The sequence below is a fragment of the Taeniopygia guttata genome, chromosome 3 (genome assembly GCF_048771995.1).
Source record: "Taeniopygia guttata chromosome 3, bTaeGut7.mat, whole genome shotgun sequence".
Lineage (NCBI taxonomy): Eukaryota > Metazoa > Chordata > Aves > Passeriformes > Estrildidae > Taeniopygia > Taeniopygia guttata.
In genome coordinates this window covers 76437980-76455426 of record NC_133027.1, presented here as the reverse complement: position 1 = coordinate 76455426, position 17447 = coordinate 76437980, and the positions used below count along the sequence as shown (strand labels likewise).

Sequence of the window (17447 nt, the reverse complement as noted above, 5' to 3'; positions counted from 1 at the left end):
AAGAGATTAAAGGAACTATTCCTGATCCCATGACCCATCTCCTGAGTCCAGCAGTCCCTGAAGAATGTGATTCATTAACTGAACTGCTTCTGCTGACTGTATTTTCCCAGTGCCTCATAACCTACATGAAATTACAATATTTTCCCCATTCTCACTATGTGTATGTCAGATACTTACCCCAGTTATTTTCCTAGCTAGCCCCATAGGAATTGTGTAAATGGCATTATCAAAATTGCATCTCCCTGATTCATTATTTCCAGTTTTACAAAATAGCTGAGTTAGTAAAGACACTATCAAAGCGGTTTTTAAATAAACATGCTTAATCTTCTGGAGATTAAAAGAGATAGTATGGGTGACATATAATGATTATTTTACCCCAAAGCCATCAGAAATACAACGTACAAGAAAAACACATCAAACAAATAGGCACAATAGAGAGCATTTCAATGAGAAGATAATCACACTTCAGGATTTGCTTCAACTCAGTGGCCTAAATATTGCCCTATATGTATAATAACATGAAAGAGGAATACTAAAAACTTCTAGATGTATACTCACAGTCTGCTTAAAAAATGAACTGCAACTAATACCTATATTAATTTATTTTCAAATTAATTCTTAGGAGTTCAATCTGATAACAGGCAAAAATAAAAATAATTTAGGAAGCTAGAAAATAAAAAGAAAGGTGATCAATTTCATGCAAAATTTTGCATGATGCAAATTTTGATTGATGAGTAAAATGATTAGGCAATGTGTCTCTAACTAGATATCATGAAAATTACACTGACTGTCTGATTATCTTAATATTTTTCACAGAAAATGTATGATATGCAGAAGAAACTCATGGCCTGCCAGTGTAGAAACTCATGGGAAGCAACATAGATTCAACTTTGTAGAGAAGCAGTTCATTTAATAAATCACAAATCCTTCTGCTGTTCACCCTGGCTGCAAAGGGATAGCTGATGCAGAATAATGCCCAATTTTCATACTGTGGTGGACTATTAGATATAGAGAGTCTATTAGGTTCTGTCTAGATCCTCTGTTGGTGTAACTGGCATAAATCAACTACAGTTAATTGAGCTATGCAGATTTACCCTGGTAGCTGGGAGAAAATCACATATTCATTTATAGCATGCCTGAGAAGCCTGGAGAAGGGTATTTCAAGGCATGCCATGTTCTTTGAAGTCAGGGACCTGATTAATGCTTTCCAGCAGATGCAGCCACTTTGTGACTAATGGCTTTTCCACTGACTATATATGTGGACTCATATTCCATAGGGCCCAAGATTCCTGCCAGATTTTCACAGAGACAAGATCTCACGTCTGCTGTGTAATTATTCTGTTAATTAAGTTTTCACACATTTCAGTCATGTGCACTGTGACATTTCATCTGCCCCCAAATCATTCTATAGTACAAAGAGACAAAGTAGGAAAAAAAAATTTGGAGATGGTACCTGTCTATATGATTACAGTAAAAATTGTCCTTATTGCCACCTGACTAGTACATAGTCTTAGTAAGACCCAATGTTTTCCAAACAGCTGAAGCCAATGGACCAAAAGAGCCATGGATTACTCAGAGAAGGTTGCTCTGCTTGGGAAGAGAAGGGCTTTTTTTGATCCCTCTAAAAGAATGGGTTAAAATCCACCCTCTTTTTCTGTCACTCCCTCCCCAGTCACTTTGCTCTAATACATTTTTCTAAGACAGCTCCAAGCACTGCAATTTCAAGCCCACCTCTATAATAATGTTTGCTTACCTAGTGTTACAATAAAAACCTCACCTGAGGTAAAGAGCCCTACCACAGATCCTCTTATCAGTCACCATGTATGAATAGTACACGCTGTGTTCACATCAGCATCAGGAGAGAAGTTAAGTAGTTACCTCCCTTCTGCTTGAAGCTTCAGACAATAGATTTTTACTCTGTTTGACTTCTTTCAGCCCAGGCTGTATGACAAATGCATTACACATCAAGCAGTGGGCAGGCTCACACCTACTGCTGGAAAAGCAGTGGTTACTGAGACTGTTTCACTCTGGGCCAATGCTCAGGTCTGTTTAATAGCTGAGAACATCATAATTCATCACGGCTGGGCTGCAAGAGTTTTCCCTGTAATCAAGCACAATATTGACACTGAGCAAGCATTGGATAAGGACCCCAAAAATCCAGAATTCCCAATGTATATTTAGGCTTAAATACAGGGAGGACACAGGATATTACCTTATTTAGTTCAAGATAATATCAAAATTTAATTTTTGCTGTATAGTACTAATAGTTCTTCTCAGAAGTAGTAAAATACATCATATTCTTGTTGTCATGAAAAAAAGAAAAAACAACATAAAGAATACCAGTTGTTTTATAGTCAAACACAACAGTCACATATTTGCATTGACATGAATGAGCAAGGTTTCTCAGTCATTGCAATGGGAGCTTGGATAAAAGAAACAGATCTAAAGGTTTATTCTACTGTCTTTTTTTTAAGACTGCCTGCAAGGTACTTTGCTGCCCTTTTTTTTTTTTTTTAAGCTTATCAGTATGTATTTCAGAATTTCTTACTTTTATGTTTAACAGATCTTTTTTAAAAGGGAGCACATGCATTTTCTAAGGATGCTGCTTACATATACAGTGGTACAAAAAGGCAGGCACAGACTGGGAGGAAAGATTTTGAAAGTCCACGGGAAGTGACAGGGGTGGAAAGCAGATCTTTCCAGAGCAAGTCAGTCCCTGGTACCTTCCCATTATACCCACTGGTGTTTATTGTGTCTTTTCACAAGTGTCAGGTAGTGCTCTGGACTAGGATAGAGCAGTGCTAAGGATAAGCCCAGCATTGCATAGTATTACAGTCACTCATCAAAATGAGAACTCTGAGGTCTGTTTTTCCCTTCAGAAAGCACTTGAGTTCATTTATCCCACCTTTTAATCAGGCGCCACTTCTTTCTTGACTAAAGCTTAACCTAAGGGAAAATCTGAGTACAAGCAGAGGGAAAGAATCCTACCTTTTTTGTCAAAGAAGAGTGGTTTGTTCTTGATTTCAAGCATGAGGTAGTTTGATCTCAATCATATTGTGCTATAACCTCCTCCCAAATTAGGACATTAAGAATCCTTCCACTTTTGTTTCTGCCGGTCTTCAGCAGGTGGTTCTAGTTTGAAATATGATTAGCAATCTGTACAAAAATAGCTAAGAATAAAAGAAGCAATTAGGGTTACATTCAGGTGAGCACACCATTAAAATAGTAAGGATTTCGATAATTATACAGTTCAAGGATAATACATATCAGGGCTTCCCTTGAGAATCTTCAGTTCATCTCCTGGTCTTTATTTCTAATTAATCCTTGACTCCTTTTGTAGGTTAATACAATTAACAATAGGGATAAACTCACTGTAGTGTATAGTCAATTAAATTTATAGAGCTTGCTTTTCTTTTCTATGACCATCAGGGTTCTGAGGAAACCCTCTAAAGTTGGTCTTAATTTCAGCATTAATCAATGACATGCATGATCAAACACCTCCTTTTAACCATATTGAGGGTACCAAAGAGACAAAATCAGTTTTGTTCAATATTTTTTCAAAAGACTGCTACAGAAACCAATGTTTGCCACCCCTGTATGCTTGTTATATTCTCATTGCACTGTGACAATCCAAAATGAATAGTCAGCTTGTCCTTAAAGATATAGACTAATTTTACAAAAACTCATATAAAACCCCAAAAATTATACAGGAAAATACTGTTTTCCTCACATAAATGTAAAGAGAGAAAGGCTCTGTAGGGTGAAACTTTTTGGCACAATATTGATTTATTTTCTCTTCGCTTCTCACCCCTATTTTGCCTGCCTGCTGCTGTTTCTAGCTTTTCCAGGTCTTAAAAGCTGGATGTGAACAAAAACACATGGGTGCTTCTCTCCCTGCTGCAATTTAGATTTTCCTTTTAATCACTCACAAATGTATATTGAAATAAAATGTTAAAAATTAAAACAGCAAAATGAGACTGGCTATTTTTATAAAATAATTGGCTATTCAATATAAATACTGAAAGCTGGGAAATAAAAGAGTAATTTTTAAAGGGTTTTTGATTAAATCTCTATTCCCACTGTCCTCTGTCACTCTGTGTCCATGCCTTCTTGGCTCCCTTTCTCTATTTTCAAAAAACATCTGTAGTGCTGTGAAGGACTTAAGAGGTAAACATTTTCATTTGTGTTGTTATACATTCAAAACGTGTGACTGCAGAGTGGAAGCCTGAAATGAAAGGGTTTATTAATAACATTTTTTATTCATACAGCAGTAAGAAAAGGCTTCATTTGTTCATCCTTTGATTGCTTTTTTCTTTTCAATTACTTCTTCTAAAAAGAAGTTTAATTTTATTTCTGGATTCCAGCAGGTCTCCAGTTAAAAAGAAAACAAGACAAAACATCTCCAACTTCAGGTAGGATTTCCTCTGATTTTTTTCCCCCATCATGTTATCTATTTAATGTTAATGAGGCAGCTGGGATGTGCTAACTTGGATGGAGAAAAGCTAATTTTTTTGTGGACCAATAAAGCTTATGCCTCCTAGCCCTGGTGCCAATCCCTCACCTGGGCTGCCTAATATCAGAATCACCTTCCAATCTAAGACATCAGGAGACCTTGCACCTGGGCTCACTAGCAGGGCAAGCTGTCCCTTCTGGGGCAACCCTGCAGCCCTACTCTTCAATGTACCCCACTGCAGAGCTTGCCTGGGCTGTGGGGTTGTGCCCTCCCCAGACTGCCCCAGTGGTGGTGGTGGTGCAGCAAGAGGGCACAGAGGAGCTCAGTGTGAGGTTGTGGAGCAGGCTTGATCCTACTCTAGGGAGTCTTTTCATCATTCTTCTCTGTCCTGCTGCTCCTTCCATGGTTTACACTACCAAAGTCCACAGCAGTGTTCCCTGTTTTTTTCTCCAAGACCCCAGAATGCTCCCACAACACTGATTCTAACTATTTTTCTTCTGAGACGAGACATGGCACCCCAGATTTTCTGAGGCTTCCACAATGAAATGAGGACTTCTAAGCTTCAATTGAAATAGGAATGCAAACTTCTACCAGAATCTAGTAGAAGAGCAACAAAGAAAAGAGCACGTTCCACCTAAATGAGTCGAATCTTCTTTCCAGTCACTCTGTCTGAAGGACTGCCCTATGAAAATGGTTCAGAATATTTAAAACATCTTGCAGTGAAGTAGGTCATGCACTTCAGGACCAATTGAAAATGTATGGTGCTTCAAAGTCTAAAATAAATGAATACCAAGACTTTCCATGATTCCTAAGCTTAGGCTAGTGTCAGAAATCACATGAGTAGAAAAAGAGGAATGCCTCTGGATTTGTATAGATGGCAAATGATTCTTAACCCATCATTTCAAACTGAACATGCAGCTCAGGGCAGAACTTTCTGGCTATTCAAAGAAAGGCTTTTCCTTTTACTGGAGCAGATCACCAACATTAATTAATTTATCCTTGCAGTATTTCTTGTCTTGCTCTAGTGTTTACATGACATTGACACTAATACCAATATACACATGTATTAGGGGAGATCATCTGTATTTCAGTTCAGGGACAATGTTTCTGGTAGTTGGGTTTGCTGAATGCTAATTAACACTGGCATAAAACACTTCTTTAAAAAGTGTTCAATAATATGGGTTTGGCTGATATAAGAGTGAAGAGTGCTATTCTTTAAAATAATGATTATTGGTAAACCAATTGTCAAACAGAAGTTTCTTAAATTTACTTCCAGGAAAGCAAACGAAAAAGAGAGAAAAACAGGCAACTAAAAACTCTAAAAAGCAGCAATCCTTCAGGTGGTGCTGTAAACTCTTCAAATGCAACTTACCTTTTCCTTGTTAAAGAGCTGCAAATTGTCTCCTGGGATCCTGGACCTTTGCTGAGAATATTCACGACATCTTTGAGAGACTCTGCCCTAGAAAAAGGAATATTTTTTTGCTCTGCAAAATATCTTCTTTCTTGGTCTCTACATGTCAGAAGTAAGAACATTCCATTTAGAGAAGAACCATATGCAGTTGGATATATTCAGTACATCTCAATATCTTGCTGCTTTTCATCCAAAACATAACTGTACACTTGTCTGGCTTGCTGATATTGCACCTTTCTCACCTCTCCCAGAAATCTCTGTGATCAGTCTTTAAAATGTCCTCAGGCACAAATAATGGGACAGGAAAAGAAGTATAAAACCAGCTGATTTGTGGTGGGTTATCTTGCTTCCTCTCTGATTATGCTTTGTTGAGTTGTTAAAGGGTCTGTTGTGGGAGAGCTTTTGATAACTACCTGGCTTTACAGAGACAGTCCAGCTTTTCTCAACGATGGACTTATTGCAGTAGAGTTTATACCTTGAAGGAGGGAAATGAGTGGTAAAGCAGCTATTTTCATGCCTCTGTAATTTTATCTCACCTTTTCTTCCTGTGATTTTTCTTAAGTCTGATACTTTAACAGGTAACTAACCTCCTCCTTTCAACTCAGAGAGCTGTTATTTTTTGACAAAGACAACTGATTGCTGCCAGCCTCCTATTTAACGCCTATTTCAAGTATTTATCCCAGCATATAACATTGTCTGTAAAGAAAGATATAGCTGCACATTGAGCAGGTCTGTATCATTGCCTACTCTCTCTACAGCTTTGTTTAACACTCCCGTCCTCTTGAGTCTGGTGTGCTTAGGAAACCCAGACTCAGCCTTTTGTTCCAGAAGAGATCTGACATATCCAGCATAAGAAAGACAATCCTTGTAATCAAGCCATGGGCAGGGCTAGGCCAGACCACTTTCTGCTTGTCCTTTTCCATACAGACAAGGAGGGAAAACACAAGGATAACAATACCACAGAAGGGAGTGCCACTATCCCTTTGCCTTAGTTGCTCATTTCCAAATTTTCTAATGAGTTTGCACAAGTGTGTATCCTGCCACATAAAGACACAGATCACTGAATGAATCTGATCAATAGCTGATATGCTTTAAAATGAATAAAACTGGATAGGTTCCCAACAAGGCTATTGTTAATGAGAACTGGTTGAACAGAATATTTGCTTCTGGTGGGGTGACCCTGGAAAGACAACAGGTGCCCACTAAAACCACTCTAACACTTCCCACCTCAGCTGGACAAGAGGAGAGAGAATATACCAAAAATGTTCATGAGTCAAAATAAGGACAGAGAGAGATCACTCACCATTTACTGTAATGGGCAAAAAAAACTTTACTTGGGGAAAAATGACTACTACCAATCAAATTAGAATAGGATAAGGAGAAATAAAAACAAATCTTAAAACACCTTCCCCAACTTCTCCCCTCTTGCCAACCTTAACTTTACTCCTGACTGGGGAATGGGGGTTGTGTTCAGTTCATCACAAGTTGTCTTTGCCAATCTGTCCTCCTCAGGGAGAGGATTCCTCACAATCTTGCCCTGCTCCAGCATGGGATACCTCTCACAGAAGACAATCTTCCACGAAGTGAGTTCTTGCCACAGTTCCTTACGACCTGCTCCAGCATGGGACTCTTCCATGGAGTGCAGTCCTTCAGGAACAGGCTGCTCCGGTGTTGGTCCCCCATGGAGTTACAAGACCTGCCGGAAAGCTTGCTCCAGCACAGGCTCCTCTCTCCATGGATCCACAGGTTCTGCCAGGAGCCTGCTCCAGTGTAGACTTCTCCTTTGGGCATCCATCTGATCCTGCATGGGATTCTCCAGAGGCTGTAGGTGGATCTCTACTCCCTGTGGAAGTACACGGACTGAAGGGCACAGCTGCCTCACCATGGTCTGCACCACAGGCTGCAGGGAAATCTCTGCTCCAGCTCCTGGAAAAAGCCCTCTCCCTCCTTCTTCACTGAGCTTGCTGTCTGCAATGTTGTTTCTCACATAATCTCACTCCTCTCTTCTTTGACTGCAGTTGTTGTTTTGAAGTGTTTTTTTACTGCCTTCTTAAGTATTTTACCAGTGAGACACCACCACTGTTACTGACAGGCTTGGCCTCGACCACTGGCAACGGTCTTGAAGCCAGCTGGAATTGGCTCTGTCAGACACAGGAATCTTTAAGCATCTTCTGTCAGAAGTCACCCCTGGCACCCCTGCTACTAAAGACTTGCCACACCAACTGAATATACATAATTTCTATGCTTAAAACTACCTTTTAATTTTGGTAAGATGCTTGTTTGAATACTATTTATATGAGATCTGGTCTTGCTTGTGGTTAAGTGCCAGAAGGAATGAAAATTGAACCTTGTGAGTAAAGATTGATTAAAGAAGCCAGAGAATGATAATATCACCAAAAAATTCCAGCACCTACTTGTTTCTTGACACTGTGTGTCATTGGAGTTCCATGTTTACTTTGCTGTGTGGGAACAGAGATAAATGACACTGAAACATCAAATTAATTGCTTTGCAGTCAACAATCCATCTGCTAGATGTATTGGACTACACATTACCTGACTCCATTTCTAGAAGATGTTGCTTTTTAAATTGCATTCAATTAGTTGCAATTATCCTAATTTGAACCTAAGACCCCTGTCCTCAAGATATTATCCACTAAAAGAAAAGAAGTTTTGACACTAATATCCCTGCATTTTTTTTTAATGCACTACTTCTGCATAATTCAAACAAGAGTACGTAATTATCCTAATCTTAGACACATTATACAATTTTCAGACACACAAATCTGAATCTACATTGAATGAGCAGGTAAGATTAGTGTGTCTCATTACCACACATAAACCCTTCTGCAACTGTGTTTTACACTTGGGCAGTTAAACTGGCAACCTTTTTGAAAGGAAGAGAAAACAGTTTAAATACCAATCAAAGAATTTGACATAACTAATGTAGTTTGAACATCTTGGCAAGATCATTAAAAATGGAATTAGTTGCTGAATGATAGCACAAATGTGGCAGTCGAAAGGATTCAATATTTTTGGAGCTTATCTCATGCTCCACTGAAATTCCTTAATGTATCTACACTGAATACTGTGATTTCAGAGACACTAAAATCAAGATTTTTGCATACCTATTTACAGGCAAATTATTGCAAAGAAATTTAATTACCAGTTCTTCCAAAAAATTAATTTTGGCCAGGTGTTCTTGAGCAAGTTAAATAACTTTACCTGTGGGGTGTTCTATGTAAAATCAAGGGAGTTTTATATCAGAGATTTTCCAGATAACTCAGATTATTACCTTAAATCTGAGAGTAAAGGGATTAAAATTTAATTCCATGGAATGGATTAAGAACCCAATAGATCTTGGTGGTTAGAAATTAGGCACAACAGCATTTACATTTCAAATGCCAGATTCTCACAATCTGTAGGGGGTTCAGAGTCCAGATTCTGGTCTCTGTAGGGGGGACTAGAAAGTAGCAACAAACTAAAAACATGGAATCTTCTCTTGCTCTGGCACTATGCACCAGCAGCAAAGAGGGACATTCTGTTTGGAGCCTGTTCCTGAAGCACAGCCTCTCATTTTCTTTCTCAGAATTCATTCATATCTTCGGCCATTCATTAATTTAATGCCATTCATTCATTTAATGACTGGCAAAAGGAAAAAAATATGTCTAGGTAACAGTGGTGGTGATAACAGTAGCATATATTACTCACTTTGCATTTAACACAAAATACAGAAACATCCTATAGAGTAAGCACTGCTGTCCCCTTTTGCTGTTGTCCTGTTTCTACACCCTAGCATTATGTCCCTATTTTTCCATGCCTTTCTCTACATCTATCTTTGACTCAGTAAATTTTCTGGATTTCTCCTTTCTGCAGGAAAATGACTTCAATATGACATGCAGAAAATAACTCTTATTCCCATATGGTATTTAGGAAACCTTCTTTGGAAGTGGCAAATGTAGTTTTGAATGTCCTCTGATCAGGGAGTGAGTCAAAGACAATTTTCAGTTCTATCCATGAGATGCTGCCTTCTCACCATTGAAATTAACCTGTAGTTTGTGCTTTGGGTGAGCTCAACACTTCCGGTGTACCCTAAATGAATTATGAGAATCTCTCAGTGGTGAGAACCACTGAGAATGCTGAGATAAAGTTTGGAGTTTGCCCCACAGATATTCCTATTTTCCTTCTACCTCTGAAACACATTTGCATCCCAAGGATCACACAATGCTGCTGTCCTTTGAAAAGCCACCAGTTCATTAATCACTTCCAATTAACACTGTAGAGGAAAAAAATAATTTTAAGGATGGGGAACACATTGCCAAAGGAAATAATGAGACAGATTTTTTTCCCCCGAGCTGTTTACAAACAAATCACAGTAAAAATGAAGCAGTATGGCACATTGTGTTTCACCTCAGAGTGGATGGAGACATGGATGAATGAAATACCTTGAGTGCGCTCACACAGGAAGTACAAATCAAAACTGGAAAATTCAGCCAAAGCTGAAGCCCCTGGTAGTGCCTTGGTCCATATCCTTGTATCATCTGTTGGAATGACCTTTTCTGAACCAAAGAAAAATTTCCCAATGATGAGTCAATAATTGTAAAAAACAGACTAAGTACAGAGAGATCCTGCCTTTAGAATCCATTCCCAGTTTCAGGCGTAGTTGTGGTGGGTGCTGAAGGATCAGCTGCAGCCTAGGATTCAAATTCTAGTTTCTCCCTATTAGAGGAGTAGGAAAGTTATTCCAGACTAGACTTCACCTGGCTAAAATGACCCAATTAGGGTGGCTTGTGGTGAAAGGGGGAGAGACGTTCTCAGTTCTGCCTGTGTTCTGTCCCACCCCTGGTGTGCCCCAGGGAAATGACACCCAGTAGTGACCCTCTAAGTCACCTCTGTGCTGGCACTTACCACATTAGGAATGAATACACTGGAAATGCTGTTTGCCACATGACACTCTTTCCCTTCCTTTGCTTGTGCTTGACTTTTCCCTTTTCTTTGGAGCACAGAAGAATCCCTCAGACTGATGCTGACATATATGAAATTATATAAACTTTGTAATCTCCAGCATAAAGATATATATACATACACATATACATATTTAATATGCTCTTATTATAAAAGTGTTTTTATTTATTCTACTTAATATTTCTTTTGGTTTTCTGAATCTATTCTCAAATGTTGTTTAACCTAAGTTTCAATGTCACCTTAAATTCAAATGTCAATGTATTTGTCCAGGCCTACTTGCAGAACCAGCCAGCTGAGAAATGGAGCACGAATTCATTAGCAAATCATACCTACCAGAACTGACCTTACAACCTGCATGAATCAAAAGGAAAGACTTAGCTTGGCTGACTTCTTATGTGAAAAAAAGCAGAAGCTAACCAGTACAGTCAAAGAGAGCAAGATTCCCAAAGTACAAAAAGTTGCTATCAATCATGTAACATCAAATCAAAAACAATGAAAACAAAATTAGAAATCAGGCTCTGGAACTATTCCAGTTAATTTGGCAGTTTCTTACTAGCTTAAAAAAGATAAAGGCACAGGTAGCCTTTATTGGTGTGGAGCTGTAGAGTCACATAACGACAGCTTAGACATTTTTACTCTAGAGAGGTAAACATTTTACAGCATGAAAGAAATTGCTGTAGTGACCCAGGGGAGCTACCAATGTTTCTTGGATGAGTACAATTAACTAAACCAATATAGTTAATTTTGCCACGGGTCTTAAGTGATCTAGAAAGCAGACTACAAACTTCACCTTAGTAGACTTAAGTTAGGTACTGCAACAGAAGGAAATTTCAGTAAAACCCCACAGCAGCCAGGATTGCAATTGAGAAAAACCTGCAGGAATAGATTTGCATGTATCTTAACACTACCACTGAATTTCTGTTAGCTGGGCTCACCAGGGCCCAGCCTAGACCAGCACAGGTCAGCACTGCGATACACCCCCATTGACACCTCTGTCACCACACCACTAAAATATGGAAGGTCAGATAGAACGTGGGAATCCAGGGCTTCCCTCTGGCTGCCCTGGAAGGCCTGGGACCCTGACAGGGGGTCAGGAACCCCCCTGTACAGAGCCCCGAGAGACACTGGCTCTGATCTCTGTCCATGGAAAAGAATTTTCAATCATACAGGATGAATTACAAGTTCTGAGTGTTTGATATAAGTAATAATTAGTGTGGCACGGGTGCAAAAGTAAAATTTTAGGATTCTAGATAAGGGGTTCAAAGGAGGCAAGATGGAGGAAATTGGGTGTGTCTTGTCCTTCTTCTTCTTCTTCATGCCCTCCATGTTTCACTGTAGTGTTGGCATTTTTCTGTTGGTTTAGGCTGGGGACACACTGTTCAATGTAGGTGACAGATATTGGCACATTATTGTAAATATAGCACACGTAGTTTCTGGTATATAATGTTTGTAACATCCCACTGAGGGGCAGAGCCCCACACGCTGCCCTGCAGGACAGACCTGTTAGAGATAAGCAAGAATAAACAACCTTGAAAACCAGCACAGAGGAATTATGGCTTCTTCTTTGGCAGCAGGGATGAAAGACAGAGATTTTTTCAATCTCAGGATCATTTAAATACCACAGATTTCAACAATACAACTGTAATCACCTGCCTACAGTGCCTTCCCTCCCTGGAAGGCTCTTGTGATGTACACATCTGCATCAAAACAGGCTGTGCCTTAAGTTAATATTAGCTCCATAGAGGTCCATGGCTTATCCCTGCTTATACAACAGGACATTCATGCAACTAGTCTCCAAAACTAATCCCTACTGAATCTTGCTTCCCACACGGCTGTGCTTACAATGATTTTAGAGATGATCATCTTTGTGAGCCACTCACCCTCAGAAGCAGTGAAGGAAGAGAAGGACTCATGGCGGCCCACACCATAAAGACCCACAGCATTCAGGCAGGTGGCACTCCAAACCTGTGCCATAGTAGCCGAGGCACGCACACACCCAAGCTGGTTATAATGGTGGTGGTTTAGGCATGTAGCTGTGTCCAGGAGTTGCTGCCTGCTGCTGCCCTGTGCTAATGGAGGACAAGACTGTGATGGATGCCCCACGCTAGCCAGCCAGCACACAGCAGAGCTACAGCAGCAAAATGCCACTTGCACACAGAGCCTGTGCCTTTGTCAAGAGCATTTCTTTCCTCCTTTTTAACTAGATGACAGGGACCAATTAAACTAATGAGCCTCACAAAGTATTTCCCCTGGCTAACAACAGCCTGTATTAATGTTTGCAGAAGTGCAGCATTTGGGCCGTAAGCTTTCTTATTAGATGTTAACGCTTTGCAAGATGCTTAAACGCCCTATGAAATTCTCCATCTCTTAGACTAGTACCTTTGTCAGGTGTAACAGCCCCTCCTGTTTCCTGCAGCTGACTGTATCCCAGCTCCCTGTAGATGTGGGCACCCAAGCAGCACAACTGTCCCTGCCCAACACCCAGCTTCCTATAGAAGCGCCACAGAGGACTGTATGAATCCAGGCATTTTCTCTTCTGTGAATAGAGCCAAATTTACAATTGTGTCACTTAGTGTTTTTGTTTGTTTTTCTGGTGGGGAAAGCTTAAGTTAAAAATATAATCACTTTTAGTTTAATCTCCCTCAACCTGCTAAAACAATTCAGTTTTGGAAAAAACTGAATTCAGTTTTGGAAAAAAACCTGCAGATTTACTCTTTCAAGATATCTTGTTTTTATAACTTTTGTAATAAATTATAACGAAGAAAATTTCTCTGTTGAACTTGACAGGCTTCTGCTTACAAAAGAAAAAGAAAATAGGTAACTATTGACTTTGGCTTGGATTCTTTCAGCCTGCTCTAATTAACAGTCTTATTATATTCCTGTAAAATGACAGACTTTCAGATGTGTTGTAGATGCAAAGAGTGAAGAGAAATTAAACATGGATATAACACTGGAAAAAAAGGCTTTATTAACTTTTTCAGTTCCTATTTCAGTGCTCCATCAAGCACAGGTCATATTGCAATGGATACAGACCCTAGAATTTAGATCTAGATCTGAATCTGCTTGTCTTCCAAATCAGGACTTTTCCAGAACTGTGGCTGCCCCCCAGACCCATTGCTGAAGATAAAACCAAGGTACCATTGCACATTCCAGACTCATTTTTTAGTAACTTGTGGGCAATTTATTTCAATTTTTTTACCTTTATTAAACTCTCGGAGGGGTCAATCATCACTGAGGATGCATGACTGTAAGAGATTAGCTACCTCAGGCTCTCTAACTAGACCTGTGCTGTAACTTTTCTACTTATGATTTGGGTCTCAATGTCATTATTACAATGTCTTTTGGTCAGCATTGCTGCCAGGGAAATTGCCTGGGCATTTTGGTGGGAAGTTAGGACAACCATGATCCAAGGCTCTCCCTTGGTCCTTGTCCGAAAACCACGTGAGAACCAGGATGGATAAACAAACAGACAAACAAGCAGAGCTCTCCATTTATGTGGAAGGAAAGTACAGAGCACTTTCAGAATAGTCCAGCAGTTTATGCAAGAAAACCAAGCTAAAGAGAAAAGAGGCAAGAGCCCAGCATACCATTGGATATGGACATGACCACAAACTTCCAAAAGTGCTATAATCAGACTGAAGGTGGAATAAGACAGGACTTTTGCTCTTCTGCAGTTAATAGATTAGAATCATCACACTTCTTAAGAGCAGGAAGTTCCAACTCTGGAAGAAAACAGTAGGCTGAAATCAGGTTTCAGACTCCAAGGATGAAAAAGCAATATGAACAAGGCACTTTAGCAAATTTAAGAACTTCACTAATCACTCCAGTTTTTTATCTTAAGGTGCATAAGTAATCCTCTATTAATCACCATCCTTTCCTGGTTTCACTACTGCTCAGCTTTAAGACAGAGACTTCTAAGCACTTTGAGAGATTGCTGCTGGCAAAACATTACACTGGAATGTTCCCAAGTTGTCCTCCACCTTGCAAAGAAAGGGAGTTAGGACTTACATAGAAAGTGCTTAGCTCTTAACCAAATAGTTCATTTAGAAGTCAATAAAAACATCTAAACCAGAGAACCGTTATCCTGGGAAGCCAGATGTCTTTCACATCTGAAATTGTATGTTAATATTACAGCAAACTCCTGCATTTACATATCACTTAATCTCTAAACACAGCAGATCATATAAAATTATGTAACCTCATAGTATATGCATTAGCTCATCTGCTGTAAAGCTGAAGATATTTACCTAGATCCCAGACCTGCAAGGAGTGAACCCAGATGACATTACCCTGACACCAGTGGCAAGAGTGTCTGCCACTTTGGCAAGACGATGCCCTGACTGATAATGCCAAAGACACAGAGAGCACTGATCAGTAATGAGAATAAAACGTTTAATTCCAGAAAGCAGCTTCATTCAGGACATGTCCTTAAATCTGAGCATTTGCTTTTCTGTTCCAGGAACAAGATACAGGGCTCCTGATTACTAGTCAAAACATTATTCTTGTAATTAAATATAATGTTGGAAACTTGAAGGCAATAGTTCTTTCAGCTCATTCTGAAGAGTGATTTTATCTTACGGTTTGGTATTGCTATTGAAGTCAGTGGGAGTTTTACCATTAATTACAGTATGATAAAGATCAAGCTCTTAATACACATACTAACTTTTAATTGACTAAGGTAAAATAATTAGGCTGCTGTTTACTTTGTACTCACCTGAGTTTTTTGCAAAACAATGCCTTTCATTTTACTTCAGTGACTGCCAGCTGTTCTGAACAGTGTGTGCTTTTCATCTAAAAGCTAAATATAATGTCAATTACAAAAATTCTCCAAAGGTATTTGCCAGGCTTGAGACTTTTTTTAGCAGACAGTCAGTAACAGTTTCAAGCTGCTCACAACACTTTGAAGCCAGCTACAGGCAATGATTGCTTTTATTGAAGAAAATAAAATGACCACAATTATATTATATTGCATTCTCTTATACTTGGAACTTTAAATTGGAGCTGTGCTGAAAGGAACAGATAGTGCACAGACTCTGAATTAATATACACCAATATTTGAAATTAAAACCCACAAATTACACCCATCATATTTACTTACACATTGGTCACTTAATAACTTTTAACAATCGTGCCAAGGGAAGACAACTAAATGGCAAGCATTATATTATTGCTGTAGTCCTGTCCCAAATCCCAATTCAGATAAACAATACTCCCCCTGTGTTTTGATATGATATGCTGCTTTCTTCACTTCAGCTTACATGCTGTTAATAAGCATTATTGAATACTCTGAGATCCTGTCCTCATACCATAGCTGCTGAGATCTTCCTTACTGTAAAATAGTATCACACTGCTGCTGTCTAGGTATGCCTGCACTCTGTAACTTCAGGCTGAAAATTTGGCTGACTGGATCTAGATATATATATATAAATGACTAAATTGGTGTAATTTAATAATACCAAACAAATTACAAAAAAAAAAAACAAACAACAACAACAAAAAAAAAAACCACCAAAAAACCAAAAACCAAAAAACCAAAACAACCCCAAACTATGCTTTCGCAGTTACTCTTGCTGAAACTCACTACAAAGAAGATGTGTTTTTGGGAAGGCATCCATTAAGAACCTGACTGCAATGCCAATGTTTGGGGTTTGGTTGCTATTCACACTATAAAACACAGCTTTAGTAGAAACCTGGTGGAGAAAGCTTTTTGAAACAAAAATTATATGTATCATATATATTTGAGCTGTCATCTTCAGAGCTCACTAGCATATGAACTCCCTGAAAGATGGATCAATTTTGAAGCAAGCTTACACAAGACCCTGCAACTCTGCAGGGCATGGAACAATTTCGGCATGACCCAAGGGGATACTAAAGGCACCAGTCACCCTGCAGGTGTGTTCTGTATTAGAGTGTAATGAAATGGTATACAGGAGGCTTTAGTTCAAGCAAATCACCATCCCACAAAGCAGTCTAAACCTTTCCTCAATGTGTGCATCTCTGCACACACACACAAACCTTGTAAGCTCTTGTCAGCACACTGAGGCACATATCTACAGCATTTATCTGTTTGCACTGCAGAACATTGTATGGCATACAAAGCCTGTCTGTTCTGCTTATATTCCCTCCCTGCTTAATTCAGTTCTTTCAAAGGTAAATTTCTTCCAAAATTTGAATTTCTTAGCACATTTCTGTAGTAAGAAACCCCAAAAACCAAAAAATACCGCCACCAAAAATGAACCCCAAAACCCAAGAAGGACAAACCCCCAAACACAAAACAAAAGGAAACAAACCCCCATTTTGTTATAAACAGTTGATTGAAACTGGGGTAGGAGAAACCAGAGAGCAACAAACAAATCCCCTCCATTTCAGAATGAAATGCAATTAAGGCTACATATTAAGAGAGGATTCTCTGCTATTTTCTGATGCATTTGCCTTATATCCTGCCCTTCCTAATGCTGCTCTATATTGTCCCTACTGTCAATGGGGGAAAAGAGGCAACAAGCAGAAAAAAGCCCCACTTCATCTACTTTAGAAATTTGTGCTAGGGAAAAGGATTGATTGATTTTTAAAGGTGCTTGGCTCTCTCTACTGGTCACCGAGGGAGATGAGATAATTTGCTTT

The 17447-nt window shown here is 39.2% G+C and overlaps 1 protein-coding gene across 50 annotated transcripts in view; it reads right to left on the bottom strand.

The window, feature by feature from the left end:
* LOC115494396 (uncharacterized) overlaps positions 1 to 17447 on the bottom strand; it is a 432669-nt gene that overhangs the window by 32978 nt on the left and 382244 nt on the right. For all 50 annotated transcript variants that reach the window (XR_012054697.1, XR_012054698.1, XM_072926076.1 and 47 more), the window contains 2 exons: positions 5826 to 5912; positions 2989 to 3170 (listed from right to left, as the gene is read on the bottom strand). The gene's annotated coding sequence lies outside the window, so the exon portion shown is untranslated. The remainder of the gene's footprint in view (positions 1 to 2988; positions 3171 to 5825; positions 5913 to 17447) is intronic.